This window comes from Eschrichtius robustus, chromosome 3 (assembly GCF_028021215.1).
Source record: "Eschrichtius robustus isolate mEscRob2 chromosome 3, mEscRob2.pri, whole genome shotgun sequence".
In the NCBI taxonomy this organism is placed as follows: Eukaryota; Metazoa; Chordata; class Mammalia; order Artiodactyla; family Eschrichtiidae; genus Eschrichtius; species Eschrichtius robustus.
The window spans coordinates 165,443,602-165,456,157 of record NC_090826.1 but is presented as its reverse complement, the minus strand read 5'-3'; the positions used below and the strand labels follow the sequence as shown (position 1 = coordinate 165,456,157).

Below are 12,556 nucleotides of genomic sequence, written 5' to 3'. Positions count from 1 at the left end.
GTCCATAGTTTACATCAGGGTTCATTCCTGGTGTTGTATATTCTATGGGTTTGGACAAATGTATAATGACATGTATCCATCTGTATAGTATCACACAGAGTGTTTTCACTGCCTTAAAAATTCTCTGTGCTCTGCCTATTTATCCCTCCTTCCCCCAACTCCTGACCACCAGTGATCTTTTTACTGTCTCCATAGTTTTGCCTTTCCCAGAATGTCATAGAGTTCGAATCATACAGTACGCAGCCTCTTCAGATTGTCTCTTTAACTTAGTAATATACAGTTAAGATTCCTCCATGTCCTTTCATAGCTTGATAGCTCCTTTTTTTTTTAAGCATTGAATAATATTCCATTGTCTAGATGTACTACAGTTTAGTTATCCATTCACCTACTGAAGGGCACTTTTGTTGCTTCCAAGTTTTAACAATTATAAATAAACAGCTTTACAGTGTTATAAACAGTGTACAGGTTTTTGTGTGGACGTAAGTTTTCAACTCATTTGTGTAAATACCAAGGAGCACGATTGCTGGATCATATGGTAAGAGTATGTTTAGTTTTGTAAAAAACTGCCAAGCTGTCTTCCAAAGTGGCTGTACCACTTTGCATTCCCAGCAGCAGTGAATGAGAGAGTTCCTGTTATTTTAACATTCTCGTCAGCATTTGATGTTGTCAGGGTTCCAGGTATTGGCCGTTCTAATAGGTATGTAGTACTGTCTCATTATTGCTTTAGTTTATACTTCCCTGATGGCATGTGATGTAGAGCATCTTTTCACATGCCCGTTTGCCATCTGTATATCTTCTTCGGTGAGGTGTGGTTACCTGTGTTTTAATGAGTCCAAATCTTAATCTTCTGAAGGTAGAACAAGAAGGAATGTTCTGAGAACTCTCCCTTGGAGCTACCTGGAAACTGCCTGATGAAGTGGAATAGTCCCTGATGTTTACTTTACCTGTCCTGTTTCACTTATCACATCGGGCACCCACACTGCCCCCGACTTAGCAAGTAGAGCATAGCAGCTAATACAGACAAAAGTCCCTTGGTCAATATGAAGTGTTAAACAAAAAGGTAGAACAGATATTAGGTATTAGTATATTATAGTACCAGTGGAGTCCCTGACTTTAAAAAAAGCTCATTAAAAAGTCAGCGTTAAGGTACAGCTAGACTAGGGAGCAGTTATTTGCATTATAAGAACGTCTTCACTTTGCAAATAAAGCCTTCAGAGGGGGATTAAAAAGTAGTCTTCTCTAGCAACGTTAAAAATGCAGTGTAATTTACAGTTTAAAAATATTTTCTGAATTTAGAAGTAATTATTGGAAGGCCAAATCTGTCGGATCAATCTATGTTTGTGTGTGCTTGTATGTGTGTGGTGAGTGTGGGGTTGTTCCTGAACAGGCTTTTGGTTCATCTGATAGGGGTCATAGACTTGGCCATACACATCCAGAGCTCAGATCATGTCCCTCAGAGCTGGGTATATCTGTAAAATAGGCATAATAAAACTATGAGCAGGGTTGGGAAGATATATGTGAAGTGGGCTGAATAATGGCCTCCAAAGATATTACACCATAATCCCTGGAACCTGTAAATTTTAAATTATTTGGAAAAAGGATCTTTGCAGTTATGATTAAGTAAAAGATCTTGAGCTGGGGAGACGATTTTGAATTACCTGAGCGAGCTCTAACTATAATCACATGTGTCCTTATTAGCGGGAGACAGAGGGAGATTTGACCACACACAAAGGAGAAGGTGATGTGAAGATGGAGGAAAGAGAGATTCGAAGATGCTGGCCTTGAAGATTGGAATGACGTGGCCACAAGCCAAGGAATGCTGACTTGTGGATTCTCTCCTAGAGCCTCTGGAAGGAGTGTGGCCCTGCTGACACCTTGATTTTGGCCCAGGGACACTGATTTCAGATGTCTGGTCTCCAGAACGCTGAGAGAATGCATTTCTGTTGTTTTAAGCCACCAAGTTTGTGTAGTTTTTGATAGTAGTCATAGGAAACTTTATACAATATATAAATCAAATAGCACAGTGCCTGGATGCAGAAGGTGTTTAGGAATCCGACAGATCTTGGTTTGAATTATCTCCTCATCCACTTGCTATGTGACTTTGGAGAAATTATTTAATCTCAGTCTAAACCTTAGTTTTTTCACCTGGAAAATGGGAATAACAGCAACTGTTTCACAGGATTATTATGATGATTAAATCAAAAAATGTACAGTGCTTAGGACAGAGCAGAATTCCCCAGCCTTGGCCCTATTTTGGGCTGGATAATTCTGTGTTGTGCTGGGCATTGCAGGATGTTTAGCAACATCCCTGACCTTTACACACTCAATGCCACGGTACCCCTCACCACAGTGGTGATGCGCAAAAATGTTCCCAGACATCGCCACATATTCCCTGGGGGGCAAAATTGCCCTGGTTGAGAACCCCTGGTATGGAACCTGACTCATAGAAAGTGCTCAACAGACAGTAACTATTATTATTTGCTGAATGAGTGGGTCTTTTAGGAGGGAAGTGGAGCGTGGTGCTTAAGAGCATGGGCTCTGGTCTCAGACTGTCCGGGTTCTGATCCCAACTGTACCACTTAACCAGCTCTGTGACCTCAGGCACATCATTTAACATCTCCATGCCTCTGTTTCTCATCTGTGAAAAGGGAAAATAATATCTACTTCATAGGGCTACTGTAAGGATTAGATGAGGTGATCCAGATACAGCATTTAGAATGGAGTCTGTCATATTGTAAACCTCAATAATAACAATAGCTACTGTTATTTACTATCTCTGAACAAGCAGTTGGGAATCAGAATGTGAACACAGCTTGGGTTTGTCTTGGGCCAACCACCCAAGAATGAGGCAACCTTTCCTAACTTTACCCTCAATCCCAGCTCTGCAGGAAGTCTGTGCAGCTTGCCTCTTGTCCCAGCAGCTTCTTGGGGGCCTGGTCATAGCAATTAATTGATCACTGCATTTAGAAGGAGTCCGTGTCATGGGCAGAATTTGCCCATACTACTGTTTTCATCCTGGCCTGGTCAGCCCTCTGCAGAGGTAGTGCATGGGCAGAGGGCAGTCCTGTCCTCCAGGCTTCTCATAGAGAGGTGGCTCTGAGGATGCTTGAGGCCAGACATATGGCCAAGGGGGCCAGGATTCCATGTTTAATAGTGAAGATGGCATGTGATGTAACGTTCCTTGTGAGGTACTGACCCCGGCACTATATGTGTGCTGGGAACTTAAATTCCTGCTGTCTGGTACCTCAGAGCCGAATAGGAATACAGACCAAAAAACACGGGCAAGTGCTCTCAGGACCCTGATCTAAATATGCTGATGGCGGAGGCACAGGTGCTTGGCATGCATCTAGGGCAGTAGGTAACCCCATTCTGGGGTGCTGGATTAATCAGGGTCTGGTTCAGCTGCAGAAAACAATAATATACAAAATTACAGAGGTAAGAAAATTTATTTCTCTCTTACTGCAAAAGCAGTCTTGAGTTAGGCAGCCCAGGGTGAGAGGATGCACCATCAGCTGTTAAGCCCTGGTCCACAGCTTAATGTTCCTTAACCCCAGTCATTGTTTAAAAACTAAACTTTTTTTTTTTATTGGTAATTAAATTCTTTTTTTTTTTTTAATAAATTTATTTATTTATTTTTGGCTGCACTGGGTCTTTGTTGCTGCGCACAGGCTTTCTCTAGTTGTGGCGAGCGGGGGCTACTCTTCATTGCAGCGTGCAGGCTTCTCATTGTGGTGGCTTCTCTTGCTGCGGAGCACGGGCTCTAGGCGCGCGGGCTTCAGTAGTTGTGGCTCGTGGGCTCTAGAGTGCAAGCTCAGTAGCTGTGGCGCACGGGCTTAGTTGCTTCGCGGCATGTGGGATCTTCCTGGATCAGGGCTTGAACCCGTGTCCTTTGCATTGGCAGGCGGATACTTAACCACTACACCACCAGGGAAGTCCCAATTATATTCTTTTTGTTGTTCTTTTCTTTTTCTTTTGAATTTTATTTATTTATTTATTTTATACAGCAGGTTCTTATTAGTTATCAATTTTATACATATTGGTGTATATATGTCCATCCCAATCTCCCAATTCATCCTAAAAACTAAACTTAATTTTAACTGACTTGATCCCTATCCTAAACTTGACCCTAACTCTAACCCTAACTTCAACCCAACCCTAATCCTAACCCTACCCTAACCTGATTCCTAACCTTACCCTTCATGTTAACCCTACCCCTACCTCAAACTCAACCTGAATGCCAACTCTAGCCCCAATCTCCCTCTAATCTTAACCCTAACTGTAACCCTGCCCTAATGTTAACCTTAACTTTAACCCTAAATCCAATCACAACTCCAACCTTGTATTAGTCAGGTTCTCCAGAGAAACAGAACCAATTACATGTGTGTATATAAAGAAAGATGTATTTTCAGGAATTGGCTTATATGATTATGGAGGATGGCAAGTCCAACATCTGCAGGAAGAGCCAGTGTTGCAGCTCAAGTCCAAAGGTTGTCTGCTGGCAGAATTCCCTCTTGCTCAGGAAAGGTCAGTCTTATTCTATTCAGACTGTCAACTGATTAGATGAGGCCCACCCACAGTATGGAGGGCAATCTGTTTCACTCAAAGTCACTGCTTTAAACATTAATCTCATGCAAAAACACCCTTACTGGGACTTCCCTGGTGGCACAGTGGTTAAGAATCTGCCTGCCAATGCAGGGGGCACGGGTTCCATTCCTGGTCCAGGAAGATCCCACATGCCGCGGAGCAACTAAGCCCGTGTGCCACAACTACTGAGTCTGTGCTCTAGAGCCCACGAGCCACAACAACTGAGCCCACATGCTGCAACTACTGAAGCCCACATGCTCTAAGGCCTGCGTGCTGCAACTACTGAAGCCTGCGCAGTGGTTAAGAATCCGCCTGCTAATGCAGGGGACATGGGTTTGAGCCCTGGTCTGGGAAGATCCCACATGCTGCGGAGCAACTAAGCCCGTGTGCCACAACTACTGAGCCTGCGTGACACAACTACTGAAGCCCATGTGCCTAGAGCCTGTGCTCCACAACAAGAGAAGCCACCGCAATGAGAAGCCCACGCACCACAACGAAGAGTAACCCCTGCTCACCACAACTAGAGAAAGCCCGCGCACAGCAACGAAGACCCAATGCAGTCCAAAATAAATAAATAAAACAAATAAAAAATTATATAAAAAAACAAAAACAAAAACACCCTTACAGACACAGACACATTCAGAGTAATGTTTAATCACATATCTGGACACCATGGCCCAGCCAAGTTGACACATAAAATTAACCATCACAAACCTCAACCCAAATCCCAGCCCTAATCCTAATCTTCTCCACAAAGAGTTCGTTCTCCCTACCAAGCTGATACCTCTGCAGATAGGCTGGTTGACATGATGCAAGGGGCCCACTTGGTGGGTGGAGTGGGTGTGGACACAATGGGCCTCATGAAGGCAGCCTGCCTTGGCACAGGGGGTTAATAGCTGGCGGGGAGGGGAGTGCAGAACCACAGCAGGAACGTTATGTTCTCAGACCCAGGCCCACCAGGCAGCATGAACACTAGTGGTATTTGCTGTATAAAGTGGTGTAACTTCAGAATGCTATTTTACCACTTGGCCTTCATGTTGAGTTTAAGTACAATGGTAGCAAATTGTGCTGATTTTTATTTCATAGGCTTAGATTTAATGGCTTTTGAATTCATCTTCTCAACCTATGTAAATTATCTACTGTGGCCTCAAATCCAGCACTTTTTATAAGAGGACTGTGGTGTTTTGTTGTTTTTTTTTTTCTTTTGAGGATGGTAATTTTTGTAGGAGGATTTTATACCAGCTTCTGTTAGCACTGGCTCACTGGGCATGGACCCAATAGAAGATTCAAATGAAGAATGAAAGAGCATTAGTGAAATTCATAGGAACAAGGGACACTTTTTAGAGAGCAGAAGAAAAGCAATAGATGGCCCTGTTTTGGTACAATTCAACAAACGTTTTTTTGGATACATGCAAAGAACTGGGATTGGCACTGCAGGAAATCAAATACAAGAGAAATGGTTACCAGGCATGGGGATGGGGAAACTGGAGAGGAGGTGGCAGGATCAACACACGAATCACTTCCCACACCCTCATTCTGTGCTTCAGTGTTTCAGTATTAGAAAGGCCTTCCTGTGCACTCTACGAAAAAAGACAACCCTCCTGTATGAGCCCGGGTCCCACGGGAAACAGACGGCACATTCCACAAGGATTTTGAAGAACATTAATGAAGAGCTGGGAGTAGGGAAAGGGAACTAGGGATAGTGAGGCACCCAGGGGCCAGCTTCACTGAGAAGCTGTTCCCAATCCCAGGCCTGAAGAGGTAGGAGGAGGGAATGGGGGTATCAGCTTCTCGTTAGAGCTGGAGTGGCCCAAGAGGCACTGTTGTCTAGAGCTGCAGTCCTGAAGGGATGCCAGGACCGAGGACAAGAGGAAGCTGAGAAGACGTTCCCAGACTTCCCTCTCCTCCCACCAATGGTGTGTTGAAACTGGCTTATACTGGTTCATCAGGGCCCACGGTAAGCATCTCTTTCCAACTCCGACATCAAGATGGCTGTTTGAAATCTCTCAAGGTGGAGTATTTACACCACAGAAAAGGGCAAATGCTACAGATCATGTTGCTTTTCCTTGGAAAGCTGGCTGATAAACATTTACTACCACACCACTGCCCCCCCACTCTCTCATCTCCTCTTTCTGCCTAAGCCAATAAGAAGGCAGAGGGCGAGGGAGTTTGGGTGAAAGAAGCCTTGCAGGCCAGCCCCTGGGGCATGGAACAGGGCTGAGAGGGAGGACGATGGGTGAATTGTATGGGAGGGAGGGATAGTAAGCAGAGAATAACCAGCACATCCCACTGTCACTTTTGATCCCTTTACCCGTTCTAATTGTTTTAAGGCACTCATCACCACCGGCCCTATTGCAGGTTCATGGTTGACCACCTGGCTCTCTCCCTAGAAGGGAAGCTCTTGGAGAAAAGGGACTTTGTTTTCTTTTCTAACATGTCTTTAGTACTTCAAACAGCAGCAGATTCTCAGTAACTTTGTTTTTTTTAAGTTTCAGATTATTTATTAATCAGTGTAAACCCCAACACAATACACCAACATGATCACGCATTGAGAAGGGAACTATTTCCTGGTCAAGTGTAAAATTGTGCAGATGGCTTCTGGAAGACCTTCATTCTAAGCAGCTTTCTAGTGAAACATTTCATTTAGAAGTCTGGACCTTCTTTCTTCACTTTGCTGTAATCTACATTCACTGGGTAGAACTTGTATTAATCATAGGGACCCACTTTGTTCCAGGGTTCTGGGTTAATTCTTTGTGTCCCAACTGACATCCGGATTGAACAATGCCAGGCACCAGACACACAGAGCTGCTCCAGTACCTCCTGCTGCAATAAATACGAAGAGGGGGATCAAGCTAGGATGATTCTTGGCCTGACCAACGATCTGGCGGAGCATGGCTGTGACACAGGCCTCGAGTAAATAATTTTGTTGAATGAAAGAGTATAAGGCAGAATTTAAGTGGCTTAAGAGAAGTGCTGGGTTATGCAGAGGAGAGGTTCCATCTAACGTGGAGGGTGAGACACCCGTGCAACACCCAGAGAGAAAGGTCTAGCAGGCAGGTGGAGAAACAGAGGTTGGAGCTGAAGATACAACCTGATTGAGGGTTGTGTCAGATTGAGGGCCTGATCATGGAGGACACCAGTCTGCTGGATGTCACTGGAAGAACGTCAAAGGAGGGGACAAATGCCAAAGACAAGCCAAAGGAGAGGGAAAGGGAGAACCAAGGAAGCAGACACAGAAGGTCCAGACAGGGAAACAGGCAAATGAGCATGAGGTGTGGAATTTGAGGAAGGAGCCTGTCAGAGAGAAGGAAGTGAGTGATGCCAGTAAAAATTGGCATTTAGTTAACACTCAACCCATATTTGTGCTGAATGAGGTCTAAATGAAGCCTGAGATATGTCCACTAGACTGTACAATGAGGAAATTACTTGTGACCTACATGAGTCATTTTAATAAAGAGGTGGATTCAGAAGCCAGATTCCAGTGAGTTGAGGAGTGAATGGATCACTTTAAAAATTAAGTATAATGCTACAACACAGATGAAACTTGAAAACATGCTAAGTAAAAAAAGCCAGTCACAAAAGACCATGTATTGTGTGATTGCACAACTCTGTGAATATACTAAAAACCACTGAATTGTATACTTTAAATGGGTGAATGCATTGTATGTGAATTATATGTCAATAGAACTGTTATTTAAAAATTTGTTATGCTCACACAACTCAATATCAAAAACCAAACAACCCAATCAAAAAATGGGCAGAAGACCTAAATAGACATTTCTCCAAAGAAAACACACAGATGGTCAGTAGGCACATGAAAAGATGCTCAACATCACTATTAGAGAAATGCAAATCAAAACTACAATGAGGTATCAGTTCACATTGGTCAGAATGGCCATCATCAAAATGCCTACAAATAATAAATGCTGGAGAGGGTGTGGAGAAAAGGGAACCTTCCTACACTCTTGGTGGGAATGTAAATTGGTGCAGCCAGTATGGAAAACAGTATGGAGGTTCCTTAAAAAACTTAAAATAGAGTTACCATATGATCCAGCATTTTCACTTCTGGGCATATACCTGGAGAAAACTCTAATTCGAAAAGATCCATGCACCCCAATGTTCATAGCAGCACTATTTACAATAGCCAAGACGTGGAAGCAACCCAAGTGTCCATCAATAGATGAATGGATAAAGAAGATGTGATATATCTATACACATCTATCTATCTATCTATCTATCTATCTATCTATCTATCTATCTATCTATCTATCAGCCATAAAAAGAATGAAATGGACTTCCCTGGTGGTCCAGTGGTTAAGAATCTGCCTGCCAAGGCAGGGGTTCAATCCCTGGTCCAGGAAGATCCCACGTGCCGTGGGGCAACTAAGCCAATGAGCCACAACTACTGAGCCCATGCTCTAGAGCCCATGAGCCACAACTACTGAGCTCACGTGCTGCAACTACTGAAGCCTGCTTGCCTAGAGCCTGTGCTCCGCAACAAGAGAAGCCACCGCAATGAGAAGCCTGAGCACCACAATGAAGAGTAGCCTCTGCTCGCCACAACTAGAGAAAGCCCGCGCACAGCAACGAAGACCCAGTGCAGCCAAAAAAAAAAAAAAAGGAAACAATGCCAAATGCAGCAACATGGATGGACCTAGAGATTATGATACTAAGTGAAGTCAGACAGAAAAACACAAATATCATATGATATCACTTACATGTAGAATCTAAAATATGATATAAATGATGAATCTATTTACAAAACAGAAACATACTCACAGAGATTGACTTATGGTTACCAAAGGGGAAAGGGGGCGGGGAGTGATAAATTAGAGTTTGGGATTAGCAGATACAAACTACTATATATAAAACGAACAACAAGGTCCTACAGTATAGCATACGGAACTATATTCAGTATCTTGTAGTAAACTATAATGGAAAATAATATGAAAAAGAATCACTGAATCACTTTGTTGTACACGTGAAACTAACACAACACTGTAAATCAACCATACTTCAGTAAAAATAAATAAAAATTTATTATGAAATATTTTTACTTACAAATACATACCCTGTATGTCATCTGCTCTTAGACACCATCAATTGTCAGAAGCATCTTTTTTTTTTTTTTTTTTTTGGCCATGCTGCATGGCATGCAGGATCTTAGTTCCCTGACCAGGGATCGAACCCGCGCCCCCTGCAGTGGAAGCACGGAGTCTTAACCACTGGACACTTCCCTTAACTACAGGGAAGTCCCAGAAGCAGCATTGTTTTATGCACCACAGAGAAAGATAATAGCCTACCACGTAAACTATGGCACAAGGCTATTCTTACCACATTGGTTGTGAGATGCATCCCAGTTTCAGAGAGATTACATTTTTTAAAATGTGAGCTTTAGAATCCATGAAATCAGGTACATAGCATACATGTGTGGTTGCAGAGGGGGCAGGTGTGGCTGGATATAGGCAATGTACTCAACAAGTATAAGAGTCTGAGTACCCGGGGACTCACCCTCAGTACAGTTATAGCCCTTTCTTTTTCCCCCTCCCTCCCGCTGTGGGGACCACCATCTTGGTTTTTTGGTTTTGTTTTTTTTTAATGTGGTACAATATATATAACATAAAACTTGCCATTCTAATAATTTTTAAGTGTACAGTTCAGTGGCATTAAGAACATTCACATTGTTGTGCAACTATTACCAGTATCCACCTCCAGAACTTTTTCATCATCCCAAACTAAAGTTAAATAAACTGAGTTAAACAATACCTCCTCATTCCTCCCTTCCCCAGACCTGGTAACCACTGTTTTTATTTTCTTTCTCTATGAATTTGGCTACTCTAGGTACTTCATATAAGTAGATTGGTACAATATTTGTCCTTTGGTGACTGGCTTATTTTACTCAGCATAATGTTTTCCAGGTTCATTCATGTTGTAGCTTGTGTCCGAATTTTCTTCCTTTTAAAGGCTGAATAATATTCTACTGTATGTATGTATATACCACATCTTACTTATCCATTCATCTGTTGATGGACATTTGGGTTGTTTCCACCTTTTGGCTATTGTGAATAGGGCTACTACGAACACTGGTGCACAAATAGCTGAGTCCCAGCTTTCTTTTGTGTATATACCCAGAAGTGGGAATTGCTGGGTCAAATGTAATTCTATGTTTAATATTTTGAGGAATTGCCAGATTGTTTTCCACAGTGGCTGCACCATTTTACATTTTCACCAGCGATGTGCAAGGGCCTCAATTTCTCCACAGCCAGCATTTGTTTTTCTGTGTGTGTGTGTGTGTGTGTGTGTATGTTTAAACAGCCATCCTAATGGGTATGACTTCCATCCTGATCTTGAGTGTGTAATTCTTTTGCTTTTCTTTATAGTTTTACTAAATATATGTACCTCTAAATAATACATTGTTCACTCTTGCAAGTATTAAAACTTTATTTCAAGAAATCACGTATTCACTGAGCATTTGTTGGGTGCAGGCACTGTGCTGGGTGCTGCAGAAACCACAGTGACGGATTAGGGACTCCCTGCCTCATGGTGCTGGCAGCCTAATGGGCATGATGCTTTTCCAACAGGGAATCACATGTAGGATGCACGCCTCCAAAGGCACTCATTGGAGAGGATTGTTAGGGGGGTCAACCTAGCTCCTTTTGAAGGCTGAATAATATTCTACTGTATGTGTATACATACGGTTCCAGGTGGGGGGGAGGGCTTCTGAGGAGATAACTTAGGAAGTTTGGTAATGTGAAGGGGAAGCAGAATCAAAAAAAGGATTTTGACTTGGGTAAAGGAAGTCTGCTCCAAAGAAGGAGCAAGGCGAGAGGGGCAGATTGAACATGCCAGGCCCGGGCCATGCGAAGTTCCAGAAGAGGCAGGTGGGGTGGGATGTAAATCACTGAATACAGGTCCCAGCGACAGTGATTCCCGCCCTTCTGCAAGGTACTTGGAGAGATGGTCTTCTGAAATACGAGGCAGCAGCTGGCTCTCTGGATTCGCAGGTGCGGCCCTGAGGCCCTGGTGCTCATCCGCCCGGCGGCCTTTGCAGGATCTCCGGGAACCCGGAAAAGGCGGACTGTGACGGAAGAAGCTCAGCTGCAGTGGGCTGAAGGGATGGAGGAGAAGGGAAGTGCCGGTGCCCGCAGTCGGGAATCTCTCACCACCGCCGAACACGACAGAGGAGCCGCTCCGCCCACCCGTGCCATCTGCCGCGTGGTCACCCTTCTGCCTCGTTCTATTGATAGGCTCCAGGAGCGTGTTCCACCTCAGCTCAAAGCAAGTTGACTCCAGTAAAAATCTTCTTCTGCAAACAGGCGGGGGGTGGGGGGGGGTTGCTGTGGGCAGAAGGGGTTCAAGCCTCCAGGTGCTCGGGCCCCTTTCTTTTGACCTCCTCCCCTCCACGGGCAATGTGCTCAGAGTGTCACGGTCGCGGGAGGAGGTGGGACCAAGGCGGCCAGGCCGGTCCACTGTACTCCCGGGCCCGTGGCGGGGAGCTAGAAGGGAAGGTCAAAGGCATCCTGCTGCTGAGCAGCCCGGGACACCTAGGATGGCCAGGTGCTCAGAGGGAAAACTGCACATGCAGTATAGCTCAGTGCAGGGAGACAAGTTCAAATCCTGAATGTTACACTTCCCTGCTGTGTGACCTGTGGGAAGTTTCTTAACTTTTCTGAGCCTTGCTTGCCTCGACTGTAAAGTGGAGATTACTGTTCTTATTTGCGGATCAGTTTGAGGACTGAAAAAGATAATGTACGTGAACTCACTAGTAGAGTTCCTGGCATATAGGAAGTACTTAATACAAAGTAATTATATATATATAAAAAAAGTAATTATGTTCATATAATGGAATGCCACTCAGTAACAAAAAGGAATGAACTACTGATACAAGCAGCAACGCAGCAACGTGGATGGATCTCAGAACAGTTATGCTGAGTGAAAGGAGCCAGACAGAAAAATAATACATACTGTAAGA

The 12,556-nt window shown here is 43.9% G+C and overlaps 1 pseudogene; it reads right to left on the bottom strand.

The window, feature by feature from the left end:
* Positions 1 to 7,227: 7,227 nt before the first annotated feature.
* On the bottom strand, positions 7,228 to 7,477 carry LOC137761595 (cytochrome c oxidase subunit NDUFA4 pseudogene; annotated as a pseudogene).
* Between the last annotated feature and the right edge of the window lie 5,079 nt (positions 7,478 to 12,556).